This window comes from Stegodyphus dumicola, chromosome 10 (genome assembly GCF_044657685.1).
Source record: "Stegodyphus dumicola isolate Sdum_Otavi_A_Nest chromosome 10, ASM4465768v1".
NCBI lineage: Eukaryota > Metazoa > Arthropoda > Arachnida > Araneae > Eresidae > Stegodyphus > Stegodyphus dumicola.
In genome coordinates, this window is record NC_140777.1 from 15,787,763 (window position 1) to 15,806,088 (window position 18,326).

Below are 18,326 nucleotides of genomic sequence, written 5' to 3' on the forward strand. Positions count from 1 at the left end.
AAATTCAAAGGGTGTTAACACATTTCTACAGCGAATTCAAGGACGCTTAATTAATGTTTTAAAATGCAAATTTTTTTTAAATGTTCGATCTAACATCCTTTTTTCCTGAATTATAAAATTTCCGCTAAGCAGAAGAAGATGGCGTCCCAAATCACCTAAAGGTTACAACGTGATTTTACTATTTATCTCTATTATTTAAATCATAAAGAAAGAACAGGTTCCTCGTATCGTGGAAAAACAGCGAGATCTAGGGCCACGAAATTCTGGACACCTCCGAGGCCCGAATTTTGAATTTTTCGTTTATTACCGAATTTCATTGTGCAGAAATTTTAGGTGCATCGTATTAGTAATTACAGAGGCTGTTCACACATTTTTTAGACGATGTATATTGTATTCACAAAACTAAATTACATTAAATTCTTGTGTTTTAAATGTTCTATTTGACATCCCTTATTCTGAACTACCTTTCGACACCGCAATTTCCAGGATAATAATGCCTTTTGAAGCGGCAGAAGAAGTATTCTATCCCATTCCTTCCTAACAGCTTTCCAGAGTCCTGTCAGGGTTTGGGGGCAACGTTTGGATAATGCAGTTTTTAAAAGTCCGAAAGCACAAAAATCCATAGATGAAACATCGGGAGATTTAGTAGCGATATCAGTGAAGGTTGATACCAGTTTTTTGGTCCATTTCTTTTAGGAAATTTACAGTGGATTTTGATGTGTGACCGCTAGCTTTGTCCTGATGGAGTCTCACAGATTGATGGCACTGCGGGTAAAGCGATGGTATTTCATTCAGAAAAATTGGCAATAAAATATGTTCCTGATAGTATTTGGAGTCAATCTTGACATTTTTTTTAACTCTCTTTATTTTTAACTTGCCATTATAAGAAAAACGAGTAATAGTCATGAATCCCTTTGGAAAACTTTCTTTCGATTCTTTGAACCATGTACTCAAATTTTTTTCTCCCCTTTTATGATAATAAATGGCTTGTTTTTTGTTACAATCATTTAAATACACCCATGCTTCATTATATTGTGACAATTGTTTTTTTTTTTTTTTTTTTTTTTTTTTGGATAAGTGTTTCTCATATAGAATTCTGCAGCGTGTCCTGCGTTGAGCGATATGCTTTGGAAGAAGACGACGCACATTGCGTTTTTTTTTTCGCTTTTTTAAGATTTAAATCAACGTTTATCATTTTGTTTAAAGTGGACACCGAGCATTTTAATGATTTTGAAACTGTTCTTTGACTAGGGGCGGCCCACCAGCGGCCGAGCGGTAAAGTCGCTGAACACTGGTAGTTCGGTCCGAGGTTCGAATCCCGCGAACGGGCTGGCTGCATGGGTGTTTTCGTGGTTTTCCCCATGTGTAACGTGTATACGAGCCAGTTTCCCTTAGAAAGTCCTCCACGAAGGCATCCCTCCTCTTAGGCAGATAGCCCTCGAGGCTTTGCCATAATCACACACACACACACACACATTGACTAAAGGGATTTTCTTTTAACATTAAACAACGTACCTTTGCAATAGTCGAAGATGTCCGTTTTTTCCTGGGATACTTGTTTGGAATTTTTGTCTCACTTGAGGCTCCAATTTGACGTTTTTTTCCTTTCTTGTTGATGATATTACTTATCGACGCTTTAGATATCACAAAATCATGACTCTCACATCGTTGTTGGATAACGGAGTATGCATATTTCTCTTCGGAAAGAGCGTAAATGTAGCCTTCGAACCACTGCTTTGTTAAATTCGCCATTTTGAATAAAAACAAAACTTTCAAGCCACAGACGATAATTTTGACTTTTAAAAATATAGTACGATTGCAATTACTTCTTTTGCAGCATACGATTTTCTATTACCGCTTACCAAAATCGTCTAAAAAATATGCGAATAGCCTCTGTAGAGCATCGTATCAGAAATTTTAGAATGAAATGCAGCGTTTCGTCAATATCGGTATTTTCTTGGTGTGATACCACTCGCAGAGTTCCATAAACTTGCTTTTTGTTTCTTCTGTGCATTAAAATTTCAATACTATTGGTGCAACGACCGGTAAATTAATCTCTAGACCATTGTTTCTCAACTGGATTTACTCTAAAGACCTGTAAAATATTTCGGTACATTCTCGCGGACCGGTAAGTCTAATAATTCGACTCACTGGCACAATTTTTGGACAGCTAGCTGGATAATTCGCGGACCGGCAAATATTTTTTGCGGACCGGCGGTTGAGAAACACTGCTTTAGACGTCAGTGACTTCGCATATTTTGGCACCATCTTATTCTCTTTGAGGAGGGAATGTCAATCCTTAGGAGGAAAAAATTTCGAATTTCTGGAGTGAAATCATTAATCTGCGGCAAAAAGTGAATGAAAAAGTAAAAACAACTAGTGGTATTGTACAACCATGTAGTGTAATCACCACATTTTCTATTTAAAAAAAAAAAAAAAATCCGAAATGTTTCAAATTTTAATGGTCGCCCAAAAGAGTTTGATAAGGTTTTCCCCGCTCTCGCTGAGCTCGCAGCCTACCACGCAATCACTCATCTTTTTTCTTTTCTTTTTTTAGCTTAATTACCAAGCATCAGTTTCTTCGCACTATATATAATTCACGCTATATATAATACAACTTCAAAATCACAGAAAATTTAAAAGCAGCATAATTATAATTAAGACACAATAACACGCCGAATAAATACTAATTCAGAAATCAAACAACAAAAATCAGCGTTATATTTACAAAGTTTTCACAGGACTAGTTTCGATGGTTTTACCGAACCACCATCTTCAGCTGCAAAACCGCAAATGAACAAGATAGGAAATAATGATTAGATAAGATAAGAAAGCCTGGACAAGAATAAGCAAGTGGCGCCATCTGTTGGTAAAACCAGAACTAAAACATATTTTCTTTAAAGGCCGAAGGCAAATTTGGATTGGAATTAGGATCGTTAACTAGAATAGAAAGATTTTTATGAATGTGAAATGCCTCTAGAAAATCCAGTTCTCCAATGGAAGATGTTTTTTGAATAATTTTGGCAGCAGAAAAACTGAAAGTGTGGTTTTCGGATCAACAATGTTGAGCAACAGAAGACTTCTGTGTTTCCTTTTTTCTAACATATGCCTCATGTTCCTTGACGCGAAATTTTAAGGCTCTCTTAGTTTGGCCAATGTAAATTAAACCACACTGGCAAGGAATCCTATAAATACCCCAGGAATTCATATCCGGAATGGGGTCCTTGAGTATGGAACTCGGAATTTTATTGATGGGAGAATAAACAACCCGAAAGTTAAATTTCTGCAAAATATGTGCAACTTTATAGCTAATTGATGGAAAGAAGGGAATGACAACAGAATTTCTATAATCTCCTAAAACAAGATTGTGCCTTTTAGTGTGTTGAGATGAGAATTTTTTAACTGCTTGATTAATAATGTTGGGTGGAAAGCCCCTGTCAATACCTATTGCCTTTAAATACTTTAGTTCTTCATCAAGGGCTAGTTTGGAGGAGCAAACTTGAAGAGCACGGAAAACATAGGAATAAAATGAAGCTAACTTTTGTTTAGTCGGATGACATGATTTAAAGTGTGGTGGAAGGCAAACCGATGAAGGTTTACGGTAAACCGTAGTACTGAAGTTGGATGTGTTACGTGTGACCAGAATGTCGAGAAACGGAAGAGAATTGCAAGTCTCAAGTTCAAAAGTGAACTGAATAGCAGGATCAATAGAATTCATTGTTGAAAGAACTCTATTTAAATCATCTTTATTACCTTCAAACAGAGTAAAAGTATCGTCTACGTAGCGGAACCATGCCGGGAAGTTTAAAGTTTCAAACAATTTTGATTCATAATAATGCATGTAGATATCAGCCAGGATGGGACTGAGGGGGCTTCCCATGGCTAATCCCTCAGTTTGCTTGTAATATTTATTTTGGAAAACAAAATGTGTTTGTTTCAAACAGAGTTGAGTGTTTGTCTGTTTGAAACAAACACATTTTGTTTTCCAAAATAAATATTACAAGCAAACTGAGGGATTAGCCATGGGAAGCCCCCTCAGTCCCATCCTGGCTGATATCTACATGCATTATTATGAATCAAAATTGTTTGAAACTTTAAACTTCCCGGCATGGTTCCGCTACGTAGACGATACTTTTACTCTGTTTGAAGGTAATAAAGATGATTTAAATAGAGTTCTTTCAACAATGAATTCTATTGATCCTGCTATTCAGTTCACTTTTGAACTTGAGACTTGCAATTCTCTTCCGTTTCTCGACATTCTGGTCACACGTAACACATCCAACTTCAGTACTACGGTTTACCGTAAACCTTCATCGGTTTGCCTTCCACCACACTTTAAATCATGTCATCCGACTAAACAAAAGTTAGCTTCATTTTATTCCTATGTTTTCCGTGCTCTTCAAGTTTGCTCCTCCAAACTAGCCCTTGATGAAGAACTAAAGTATTTAAAAGCAATAGGTATTGACAGGGGCTTTCCACCCAACATTATTAATCAAGCAGTTAAAAAATTCTCATCTCAACACACTAAAAGGCACAATCTTGTTTTAGGAGATTATAGAAATTCTGTTGTCATTCCCTTCTTTCCATCAATTAGCTATAAAGTTGCACATATTTTGCAGAAATTTAACTTTCGGGTTATTTATTCTCCCATCAATAAAATTCCGAGTTCCATACTCAAGGACCCCATTCCGGATATGAATTCCTGGGGTATTTATAGGATTCCTTGCCAGTGTGGTTTAATTTACATTGGCCAAACTAAGAGAGCCTTAAAATTGCGCGTCAAGGAACATGAGGCATATGTTAGAAAAAAGGAAACACAGAAGTCTTCTGTTGCTCAACATTGTTGGTCCGAAAACCACACTTTCAGTTTTTCTGCTGCCAAAATTATTCAAAAAACATCTTCCATTGGAGAACTGGATTTTCTAGAGGCATTTCACATTCATAAAAATCTTTCTGTTCTAGTTAACGATCCTAATTCCAATCCAAATTTGCCTTCGGCCTTTAAAGAAATTATGTTTTAGTTCTGGTTTTACCAACAGATGGCGCCACTTGCTTATTCTTGTCCAGGCTTTTTTATCTTATCTAATCATTATTTCCTATATTGTTCATTTGCGGTTTTGCAGCTCAAGATGGTGGTTCGGTAAAACCATCGAAACTAGTCCTGTGAAAACTTTGTAAATATAACGCTGATTTTTATTGTTTGATTTCTGAATCAGCATAATTATGTTTACAATTCCGATGCAGTAAAGTGTTGAAATGCATTTGGATATATTTTTTCACTTCATCATACCATTATTCAGTTTTTAGAAAGAAGCCTAATGAAAAAAAAAAAGTTTTTTTGTCTTTTTCTTATTAACTTTTTATGTGTTAACTTAATTTATAAAATATCACATGCGCCACATAAAATTAAATTTAGCAATAAAATCACAAAATATTTAATTACAGCATATCTTTAGAATTTCCGACAGAGTGTTAGAGGTTACCAAACGTATTTTTATATTTGCTATATTATTTCTTTAAAAACTAGCCGCCTAAAATACTTATCATAAAAACGAAAATGTTTATAACGATTTCAGTAAGTCCAAATTTCATAAAAATATTAAATATTTCTGATCAGATATCTCATGATTTTAATACATGTTTATTTAAATCAATCATATTAAAAAGTAGAAAAAAATCTTAAGAGCTGAGTTTATTACTTTAAAATCGCTTAGCTTATTACTCAGTAACCTTCCAGATTAAATTTGTAGGTATATTAGGCTTTACTGGATGGCAACACGCTCGCACATGGAAGATAATTAGAACTGAAAGGTAAATATCTTATTTTTTCCGAATGGCAACAGTCACGGGTGCCGAAGATAAAAATGTTTTATTTCGAAAATTGTTGCCACCGCTCGCTTTTAAATCGTTGAACTTGTTAATCAAAAAGTCATTAAAATTTTACAAAATATGAAATAAATTATAAAACAAATTTAAAATTCGGACTGAATGGCAACAAGCTCGCACATGCAAGATAATTAAAATTGAAAAGTAAATATCTTATTTTTTCCGAATGGCAACAGTCATGGGTGCTGGAGATAAAAATGTTTTGTTTCGAAAATTGTTACCACCGCTCGCTTTTAAATTGTTAAATTTGTTAATCACAAATTCCTTAAAGTTTTACAAAATTTGAAATAAATTATAAAACAAATTTAAAATTCGGACTTCCAGGCGTTCGAATAGAGGACTACGTTATACAAAACTAGGTTCTAGGTACCATCGTTTTTCCACAATGAAAGGAGCATACACATATACATGCAGATTTTTCATTTTTGGTGGCAACAATTTGAAAAGTGATACGTCGTTTTATAATGAACCAACGCAATATTCAATTTCAATTTCGTAACCTAGGTTAATAATTAAAAAAAATTACCTATAAATTTGGTTGTTTATATTTATCATTTTCAATATTATTACACAGTTTGACAAGCACATAAAATTTTTTACCGATTACATTTTTCTTTTCTTCCCTCCCTCCTTTTTTTGGGGGGTGGGGGTGGGTGGGTGGGTGGGAGAACCAATACATAGAAAGATAGATTAGAAATTTACTATTTTCCTTTCAAATATAATTTCGGATACAGTAACAGTTTGCACGTTCCAAAGAAGAAAGAAAAGTTTAAGATACGCCATAAAACGTAAGATGATGTTTAGATGACGTTAAATGATGCAACGCTGGCATTTAATGAGGCATCAAATGAATTTTTAAAGCGTTAAAGCATTATTTACTTTTGTTGTTATTTCTTATAATGCGACTAGTCACTACTAAGACGGTTGAAAAATGCTTCCTTAAGGATTAAGACATGCACGATAAGAAATTTTGTTTTGTTCCACATATATATTCATATGATTTGTTTCCGCAATTTATCGTTACACTGATTTTTATTTTAATAAATCTGGTAGTAAAAAGTTCCTTTTCCCTTTTTTAATCATACCATTTCATTTATCGAATAAAGGCTTGATGACTGAACCTCCAATCCGAGAAAAGTATGTCTAACGTCAGGAATGTGAAATTTTATTTCGAACATTATGGATCGAGGCCGTTTCGTTAGTGCAAGTGTAATGGTAAGAGAAGGAATAATGATCAAAGGACGTACAACCCTACATGCTTTCAGCAGCGGTTCTATGACCAGCCAGAGATATGGGGATGAGGTCTTGGAACCTTGGGTAAGACTTTTCCGACGTTGCCATATGGGTCTGACTTTTCCTTATAATCTGACTTATGTATAGACGATAATGCTCGTCCACATCGAGCAAAATCACGTGTCAAGTAAAGACACTGAACAAATACAATGGATGCAAAGAGAACTTGACAGAAAACTACATACTAATTTTGCATCTGAAAAGCAGTGGCACGGAGACATCCTTCTCCTGGAGATGTGAACGCCCTAAAGACCGCATTAATGAAGCGGTGAAATTCAATTCACAAAACTGGGGTTAATAAGCTGCTGCAATCATGTATGTTTGCTTCTACAGCAATAGTATCAAAATTGTTCTGGAGATAGGCCCGATTGGAGACAAAATGTGAATTTAAATAAATATGATATTTAATCCGCCTCGACTGCTTCTTCTTCAAAATGGATGGACGTTCTAAGTATCAAGTATCTCCGCAAACAGCATTTCTACGCATCTACATCATAGTGTTCTTACATCAGTGCTTCCAAAATTTTACATATATACCTCCTTACCCGGCTTAAATAGAATATATACATATTCTGTACACTTTTGGTACTGCTGATTGCAATAAAAAAGGTAGATGCAAAATTAGATGCTATAGCAGTCCCATATAACAAATTTCAACGTTCTACTCCTAATCGTTTTTCAGTAACATACGTATATACGTACGTACAAACGTCACGAAAATATCCATTTTTAATCCATTCTCATCGTTTTCCAGTAACATACGTATATACGTACGTACAAACGTCACAAAAATATCCATTTTTAATCCCTTCTCATCGTTTTCCAGTAACATACGTATATACGTACGTACAAACGTCACGAAAATATCCATTTTTAATCCATTCACATTTCATTTCTGAAAACACAGTCCTTTGTTCTGTCCGTACATACACACGTGACGCAAAAATAGTCAAAATGGATTCGAGAACTGTCAAAATAGGTATTTCCGTTGAAATGTAAAACTCGAAATTTATTACGATTATAATACTTCCTTTACTTCGTACAAGGTGTAGAGACATTAGGATATCTGGAAGCAGTAGAAATGAAATATAAGCAATGCCCTCGCTGGCACTCGAACTGCGGATCTCTCGAATACGCGCCGAGCGTACTGACCATTACACCACGAAGGCACGCTAAGAGGCGGGAGAAATACCTTATATACTCCCCTTTTAAAGAGCGACTGTGATTAGAGGACGCCATTGCCAAATCCTGGTAGTGGAGAATCATCATCCACCACCTAGTTCGGGCGCCACGGTAGAGCCATTAGGTTATTTAGAAGCAGAAACTTAAACAATGAGCAATGCCCTAGCCGGGACTCAAACCTTGGACCTCTCGAACAGGCGCCGAGTATGTTGATTATTACACCACGAAGGCATGCAAAGAAGGCGGGAGAAATACCTTATAAAGGAAGTGAAAATGCATGTAAATCACGAAATGTCTAATTAGAAATATTAAATATTTCCATGAAATGAGTCTAGCCAGATTTATTAAAATCATTTTTTTTCCTTTTTCTGACAGCTATTTTAGCCGGCTGGGCGGGGAAAATGGCTAGTTTGGAAATAAATTCCTAACAAAACACTTTTTTTTTTCTTTCTTAACATATTTTTGCTTCTGAAATTGCTATTAAATATTTTTTTTCAATGAAATTTTACTCTATTGCCTGAAATTTTTTGAGTTCGAATTTCACTAAGAAAAACCTTTCAGTGGTCTCCTACTCCCACAGACAAATGTCGAAACTACGCCTTCTCGACCCACGAAAGAAATTTCACTCTGAAAGCAAAACAAGCGATTTCTTGAAACAAACTGAAATATGGATTGGTAACAAAAAATGACGTCTTCGCTTTTGATGCATTAGCTGCACACGCAGCTACGCACTTAAAATAGTTATTACGAAAGAGGAAAAATATGTAATGATTTTAATTAGTATAGTTAGTCATTAGTAGTAATAGAGATGAAGAACTACGTTGATTGCTTTTAAATTGTTGGTTATATTAATCAGTAATAGATAGTTTAAATTTTGAAAGAAAAATTGTACATCTTACGCATAGCCGAATGGCAGCATTGTGGCGCGTGGACGATAAAAACTTTTTATTTCGAGCACTGGCAACACATTTCTTTCAAACTGCTGAGTTTGCAAATGAAAATTTGAGTTCGCACGAAACAAAATAAATACACAAATTCAAAACTTTAAAAAATTTTTGGCTGCAAATTGTACGTTCATAAGAAGGATTATGTGGGTTCCAAATTTCCTGGCTACAGTCGCCATATTTCTACAATGTGAGGATCATACAATAGACGCCGCTTAACATTATTCATTCGGATACATGCACGGAAGAAGCATGAAAAAGACATCACTTATTGGGATCAACAGTTCAGTTAATATGGTCAAAACAATGTGGAATAAATATTTAGAACTGAAGTAAAGTCGCCAAATAAGAGATAAAGCTACCAAATATGTTTAAAATTGACTATAAAAATGCCAAATAACACAGAAATATCGCCAAGTAACGAATTAAATCACCCACCAAACAGCTTAGTTTTGATTTTAGTCAACCATTTAAACTAATGAAGGGTCTAAACTGATTTAGATTTTCAATAACTGTACCGATTTTGAGTGATCAGACACTGGTCTTCTCTTCTTCAAGAGGGGAGAAAAAATTCTCCAGATTAAATATATTTACGCCTAAATATTTTTTTAGCTAATTTTCAATTTTACATTGACAAAGTTGTCTCCTAATGAGGGATGCCCTCCTAATATTAAGATTAGGGGCACAATATTGGTCAAATAATTCCAAGAAACGAACAATTTTTCAACAATCTTTCGCATTTTTCTAACTTAACAACAGTGCTTTTTTTATTTGCATTTATACTAAATTAATTAAATTCCATTGATAATTTGAAGGATAATTTTCCTCATCATTTGATGTTATCTAAATAGCCGTGGACAAAAATAATCACTTTTACCCGAAGTTTAACACTGATAACTATTCCTATTTTTTACAAACAATTTATTACATTCTCCTGATGTCTCTCAGGCCCACCAACGGCCGAACGGTAAAGTCGCTGAACGCTGGTAGTTCGGTCCGAGGTTCGAATCCCGCGAACGGGCTGGCTGCATGGGTGTTTTCGTGGTTTTCCCCATGTGTAACGTGTATACAAGACAGTTTCCTTATAAAGTCCTCCACGAAGGCATCCCTCCCCTTAGGCAGTGTGTGCCCTAGTGTGCTTTGCCGTAATTAAATACACCAAATACACCAACCTGATGTCTCTAAACAGAGTATATCCCACTTCAGGCTTTCCCAGTTGAGGCTTTTTTGAAAATCGCACCATTCGAGTTCTCATGATGGGGTGGGTAAGAAGGATTCCCATTTTTCACTCACTTCATTCAGAGTCCGCAAAATCCGAAGCCGCGATAGGGGTCACGTGACTGAGATGTCACCAGACTCTTCTTCCTTTAAACTGTTAGATGCTAATTCAGAAGTCAAACAACAAAAATCAGCGTTAATTTACAAAATTTTCACAGGACTAGTTTCGATGGTTTTACCGAACCATCATCTTCAGCTGCAAAACCGCAAATGAACAAGATAGGAAATAATGATTCGATAAGATAAGAAAGCCTGGACAAGAATAAGCAAGTGGCGCCATCTGTTGGCGAAACCAGAACTAAAACATAATTTCTCTAAAAGCCGAAGGCAAATTTGGATTGGAATTAGGATCGTTAACTAGAACAGAAAGATTTTTATGAATGTGAAATGCCTCTAGAAAATCCAGTTCTCCAATGGAGGATGTTTTTTCAATAATTTCGGCAGCAGAAAAATTGAAAGTGTGATTTTCGGACCAACAATGTTGAGCAACAGAAGACTTCTGTGTTTCCTTTTTTCTAACATATGCCTCATGTTCTTTGACGCGAAATTTTAAGGCTCTCTTAGTTTGGCCAATGTAAATTAAACCGCACTGGCAAGGAATCCTATAAATACCCCAGGAATTCATATCCGGAATGGATATAGTATAGAAGTATAGAAGTATGGAATTTTATTGATGGGAGAGTAAACAACCCGAAAGTTAAATTTCTGCAAAATATGTGCAACTTTATAGCTAATTGATGGAAAGAAGGGAATGACAACAGAATTTTTATAATCTCCTAAAATAAGAATGTGGCTTTTAGTGTGTTGAGATGAGAATTTTTTAACTGCTTGATTAATAATACGCTGATTTTTGTTGTTTGACTTCTGAATTAGTATTTATTCGGCGTGTTATTGTGTCTTAATGTTAGATGCTGTTTAAATAAAATGCTAATGACATTCGCGATTATACTTAATACGGGGGGGGAAGATGTTTTCATAATTTGAGTAGGATATAGTGTTACTATTTTCTTAAAACAGAATTCTAAATCGTGAAAATTGAAACATCGAATATAAAAAAAATCACATTGAAACACACAAATAAAGATATAAGAGAGTTTGACTAGCATTCAATCCGTAGCAATCTTACCTCCTGAAATTCCCCAAAATCTAGTTTCAGAATGCGGGGGGGGGCGACTCTCTTTTCCTTGACAGATAAAATTAAAACTGGGCGCAAAGTCTTAAATGAAACGATAACCAGCTTTAGCCCAGCTTGTTTCTTTGAATACCTGCTCTTTCCTTTCCAATTTCTCTACAGCAATAATAAAGTGTGAAAACGGATTTTTTTAAAAAGGAACGATTTTTGATGTTCTAATCCAGAACAAAAGTAGAAGGGGAAAGAAAAGACTGAAATGACACGATTATCGTTGCCAACTTCTGAAAGCCTGAATCGGGAAATCTCGAAATAGGACATCACGCTATCAACATACCCTGAAATTTGTCTCCATTGTTGACACATTGTTGAGTCTGGGGTATATCGCTCAAGAAGAAGATAAATTATAGATATTTACGACGTGTTCAAAGGCGGATACTTCTGCGGGTCATATGTGGATATCGTACCGTAAGCTATGAGTCTGTTTATGCAATTTCTGGCTTTCCTCCGATTGACATTGCCATTCTTCATTCTATTGCTTATAAGGAAAATATTTCTGCTTCTACTGTCTCTCAGTATGATTGTATATTACCTCTATCTGATCTCCCTCATCCTTCAGAAAGAAATACTGTTAATTTTATTCAGTTTAGCAATAAAATCGTATATGATTCGCCTGTAACTTGCTATACTGATGGCAGCAAAATTGATGGCAAGGTTGGTCTCGCATTTGTTGTCTTCAAAAATGGTTTTGAATTTGAGCACTTTCAATTTAGAATCAGAGATGAATATACTGTTTTCATAGCTGAACTTTTGTGCTTAAACTTCGCCGTCAAATGGGTCTCTAAACAAAACAGTGCTGTTTCAGACTATCTCATTTGTACTGATTCCCTTTCATCCTTGGAGATCTTAAAATGTATTTCTTCTTCTAATAATATCATTATCGAGATTCAAAAAGAACTGAAAAATCTAAAGGATAAAAATATTTCGGTTTCATTTTCATTTGTTCGTGGTCATACAGGTGTTGTTGGGAACGAACGAGCCGATTTCCTTGCTAAGACTGCGACTAAGCGGGAAATTGACACTTTTGTCAATATCCCCAATTCCTTCTATAAGAAGGTCATGTATGAAAGCATTGTGGAGTCGTGGAATCACGAATTCATTAATTCAAATAAAGGGAGTTTAACTAGAAGATTTTTCCCTTCTATTAAAATGAGACTGTCGTGTCATCATTTCTTCACAAATTATAAACTAACCCAGTTTCTTACTGGACATGGGAATTTTTAAAAGTTATTTGAACAGATTTAAGTTGAGTCCTGAGTCTGCCTGTGACTGTTTCCTCGGCGGCGAGGAGAATGTAGAACATGTGCTTCTTCTATGTCCTAAATATGAGAGCGAAAGAAAAGTCTTGAAACTGGGACTGAAAAATTTTAATATTAACTGGCCTCCAGAGTTTTACCAATTTATTTCTGAGAGAAGTGCTTTTAACACTTTTTGTCAATTCATTGTAAAACTCTGTAATCATCCTTAATTTTATTTCAATTTTCTCTTCTGTTTAGTTTGTATTGTGTTTCTTACTTACTTCTGTAAGCCCCATGTGATACTATGTGGTACATGGGGAACTTGTGTTTCTTTTAATAAAATAAAAAAAAAAAAAAAAAAATGTTGACACATTGCCATCAACCTCCACCAAGGAGATGAAACGCCAGTGATTTTCCTCTGATATTACGTATAATTAATTAACCGTTTAAGAAGATATCACTGCAGCAGAAGCTTCTCTACAGAATCGATCAGGTATTGCGCCAATATATTAAACACGTTGAGTTTTAAAACCACACGAAGTCGCAGAAGTTTTGGTAGGAATGGACGTTGGATGGGACTATTCCAAAGGGATCGGGGGTAGGGAGTAAAATTTTAGAATGAAGAATTGGAACTGACTGTGTGATTTGTCTCCTAAGGAACATTGGAGTTCATTGGCGTTATCATATTTAAGAATAAGAGGATGATAACATAAAATTAGGCAAAGTTACGTTACACAAACTGTTGAGTACACTTATTACAGTATTAGACTACGTACATACAATAGAGTCGATGCTTTAGAGATCATTGCGCTGGGGTTTTTACTTCATTGTACGAAGTGAAGAAATCGCGAAAAATTTCGGGTATCATATTTCAACAAAAATATCCATTTTGAACGCTCTCGAAGCCATTTGAACGATTTTTTTTTTGCGTGACATCTGTTCGTACGGAGTAGCTACTTTAGGTTGATTTCTTTAGCCATTCAGAGTGCTTTCTGCCATTTGGACATTCATGACTTGGCAAAGAATATGGATTTGGCAAAGAATATGGAGGAGCAGGTTAAGTTAAAAAAAATATGGTAACCTTTCATTGGGTTAATATGTCGCTGAATTTTATTTCTTGATGAATAATTCTGAGCGCATGTATTAACATTTACACATATGGATGCAATAAACACCCTACTATTTTCGTAGCATATCGCATTTTTCAGACAATGGATAATATTAATGACAGAACTGTGCAACAGCTCTTCTTTCTCCCGCCTTCTTGGCATGCCTTCGCGGTGTGGTGCTCTGCACACTGGGCGCGTATTCCAGAGGTCCGTGGTTCGATTCCCGGCGAAGGTGTTGCTAATTTCTAATCTTTCCCGTTTCCAAAACAATACCTAATGTCTCTACAGTGGCGCCCGAACTAAAAGGGTGGTGGATGGTGATTCTCTACGCCCAGGATACGGCGATTTGTTCCCCTAAGAACTCCAGCCGCCCTTTAAAAGGGGAAGTATATAGTAAGGTGTTTCTCCCGCCTTCTTGGCATGCTTTTGTGGTGTGGTGGTCTGCACGCTGGGCGGGTATTCCAGAGGTCCATGGTTCGATTCCCGGCGAAGGTGTTGCTCATTTTTCATCTCACCTGCTTTCAAAAAATAATAAAAGCAAAAATAATAAAATAACCTAATGTATCTACAAATTGTGCATTTTTTGCTGTAAAAGTGACAATTATGTTGTTCTTATGTTCCGATTAAAGTTTTTATGCCTTTATTTAATCTGCATGTAATAGTTGTAAAAGTATCAACAGTTTAAAAAATTTAAGTAGTTAAGTAGTACTTTTAGTAGAATAAAGTCACCGACGTCAATGTCTTTTTGCCCTTACATGTTGCGGCCTTGTCTGGCCATGAACAGCCTTTTTCATGTATTTATAAACTCCCGACGCAGCCTCTTGGGGCTCCAGGGATTTGTTGCCGCTACACAGGGAAGGACGTGGGACATACGCCTGTTTACCTATGTTAGACACCAGGCATCCTCGTCACCTGTAACATGCCCAGTCTGACCAAAAGTTAACTTTCAGTTTTCTGCCCCGAAAATTTTGTCTTCCTGCTCACAGGCGTAATGCTTGTTTTTGCGTAGAAACTCTAATTCCAAACACTTTTTTTTTAATTGTACTAAGTGATTTAGGTTTTTTTTTTTTTTTTTTTTCTGTCTTTTAGAATTTTTAATGAAGATGTGTTGAGTTTTTGTGTACTTTTGCCTTGCCGCGAAATGAGAACTTAATTGATTGAATGTGAAATATATCTCTAATGAAATTCGAGGAAATAAGTTTAAATAACGTGCAGCAAAAAAGTTGCATTGTTTAACAGGCCGTAGAAGGTAGTCTTGTCTTCACATCTGATATTTATGTAAGTAGATAATACAAAGGGGATTTGCTAATATACTGGAATGCATGGTTCTTGTTATGTGAGAATATTTGTTACAAGTGAGACAGTCCACAGTCTTTCAGTTCGCAGTTTGTAAATAAAGTTCATGGGCTCCATTCAGTGCGTTTGGTATTTTGAAGAGTTATAGATTTTGTTGATGGTGCTCGGAATCAGTTATTGAGACGTAGCCTCGTCACTGGCTCTTTCCACTTTTTCGTTTTCAGTCTTAGGACCTACTTGTTATAGGTCCAGCCCTAGAGCAGAGAGCTAAGACTTTTTTTGGTGTATTATCATGATTTTTGGATATACATGGCATTAAAATATCACCAGTCTTTTGAAGTTAAGGTCTAGATCGGTGAGTTCCCGGATGTGCAAGTCACTTGTAAGAAAACAGAAGACTAGGTAATCGTCTGCATGATCTCACATTCTATCGTCTCACCATAGCAGGACCTATAAAATTCATCTTATGTCATTACTATCAAATGGGTGTAATACGTCATCTTGACTCATTATATGCAAATAAAGATTAGCCCTCCCCCCGATGCAAGAATATCACGCCTTTAATACAGTGTCTCACAAAAGTGATGGGACACTTGTGCTTCACAAAAGGAAACTGTAGTAAAATAAATTTAAAAAACACGTAAAAATTTTTTGTGGGTGTGTTTCATACTTAAATTTAGTAACAATTATTACATAACATACATTTTCTCAAAATAATTAAAATATTAATTTAATAAAAATACAATTGTTTAGAACGGAGCAAAAAATGGCTCACATAAGTGATGGGACACTTACTTTTCCATCAAATATTTATCCACAAATTTTACTTTTTAAAGGGTTTTAATATTTTGTTGGACTTCCTTTCACTTTTAAAACATGATTTAATCTTCTTGGGATGGATTCGACTAATTTTTTTTGTGATTTCTGGAGTGATTTTACCTCATCTTCTTGAAGCACCGATTTTAATTGTTGTTTTCAAGAAATGGTGTGCTTGCGAATGCTTGATTCCAATTCTTGCCAAATATTCTGTATGGGATTTAAGTCTGGAGATTGTGGTGGTGTTTTTATTATTTCAGAACAGTTATACAGCAGCCAGAGTCTAACGTTCAAAGCAGTGTGCGTGGGGTCATTGTCCTGGTAGAATTTAAAATCGTTATGAAAGTTCAATTTTCGCGCTGAAGATTTCAAATTTTGATTTAAAATGTCAATATACTTGTACTGATCCATTATACTGTCAATAAAAACAAGATTACCAACTCCAGCGGACGACATATACCCCCATACAATAACTCCTCCTCCACCATGTTTTTCTGTTGGCACCAAGTTCTGTTTGCGAAATTCTTCCCTGGGTTTTCTCCACACCAAGATTCTACCGTCAGAACCAAATATATTAAATTTACTCTCATCAGCAAATATAACTTCATTCCAGTAATCAGAATTCTTATTTATGTTGGATTTTGCGAAAGCCAGTCTGAGTTTTCTATTCTTTTCACTTCCGAAGAATTTTTTTCCTGGCTGCTCTACCGTGATATCCAGCAGATCGAATTACTCTTCTAATAATCTCAGGTTTAACAATTACTCCATATAATGCTTGTAAATCAGCAGTACCTTTGGGCGCACTCATTCTTGGATTTTTTTTAATATTTCGAACGATAATTCGCTTTATTCCATTGGATAGCTTTGATGGTCGGCCAGGTCTTCTTTTATCCTGAATCATATGATTCTGTTTATATCGTTTAATGATATTGTAAACTGTTGAATGACTCAAGTTAACTGTTTCAGGAGTTTCTCTAATAGATTTTCCACGTTCAATATGCAAATTGATAACTAATTTTCGAATTTCAGGCAAAGTTTCTTCTCGTTTAGCATTCATGGCTGCACAGAGCTGAAAAACACAAAAATTCCAAAACAAACTGGAGAGAAATACTGCAGACGATTTTATAAATTACTGCCAATTGCTTCTGAGTAAAAATAAAAACCCCAAAAAATATTTTTATTGCAGTACGTAGTAGTATCTAATGGTGTCCCATCACTTATGTGAGCCATTTTTTGCTCCGTTTTAAACAATTGTATTTTTAATAAATTAATATTTTAATATTTTGAGAAAATGTATGTTATGTAATAATTGTTAATTTAAGTATGAAACACACCCACAAAACATTTTTACATGTTTTTTTAATTTATTTTATTACAGTTTCCTTTTGTAAAGCACAAGTGTCCCATCACTTTTATGAGACACTGTATATAAACTTAGGGATTTCAAATTTTGAAAAATTTCTGGCAACAGTAACATTAATAATCACAGTAATTTTACAGCAATGGAAAAAATTTAAAGCTTATCCAAGCACGTGTATTACGAAATAATATCCGAAATATCGTTAATGTTTTCGTTTATAAATGCATATTTTTATTGCTGTGATAGGTGACTCAGCTGTCAGTAAAGAACCTGAAAAATGAATTTCTGTCTCAGCATTTTCTGCTTTTCTGACAAGACAGCTGAACCAATAAATGACAGTTTAACAATAAACTACACAGAGATAAATTTTAATCTGGAAGAATATATTTAAATTTATTACAGTAACATAATTCATGTAATAGTAACGTATTTTCTTTGAATACCTTTTTACACTGCTTGGAACATCCATTACCGTCTTTAACATAAAAAAATCAAAACCCGAAACAGATGTTTAACCTACAAGTAAACAATTTTTGACATGTATAAGTAATATAAAATTTTACTCGCAGAATCCCTCAAGTTTCCTTTATAGCTCGGCTATTTCCCCTTCCTTTATTAAATACGTTTATTACAAATTATTCTGAAGTATGCCATTCTAAACATACTTCTTGTAACCAGAATTTTACACAACGACAAAATATAACTGTAATAAGTCATTTACCATTTTTTTCATTA

At 35.1% G+C, this 18,326-nt stretch overlaps 1 protein-coding gene across 17 annotated transcripts in view; it reads right to left on the minus strand.

Annotated features, from left to right (window-relative positions):
- LOC118193846 (bromodomain adjacent to zinc finger domain protein 2B-like) overlaps positions 1–18,326 on the minus strand; it is a 356,880-nt gene that overhangs the window by 190,185 nt on the left and 148,369 nt on the right. The window lies entirely within an intron of this gene.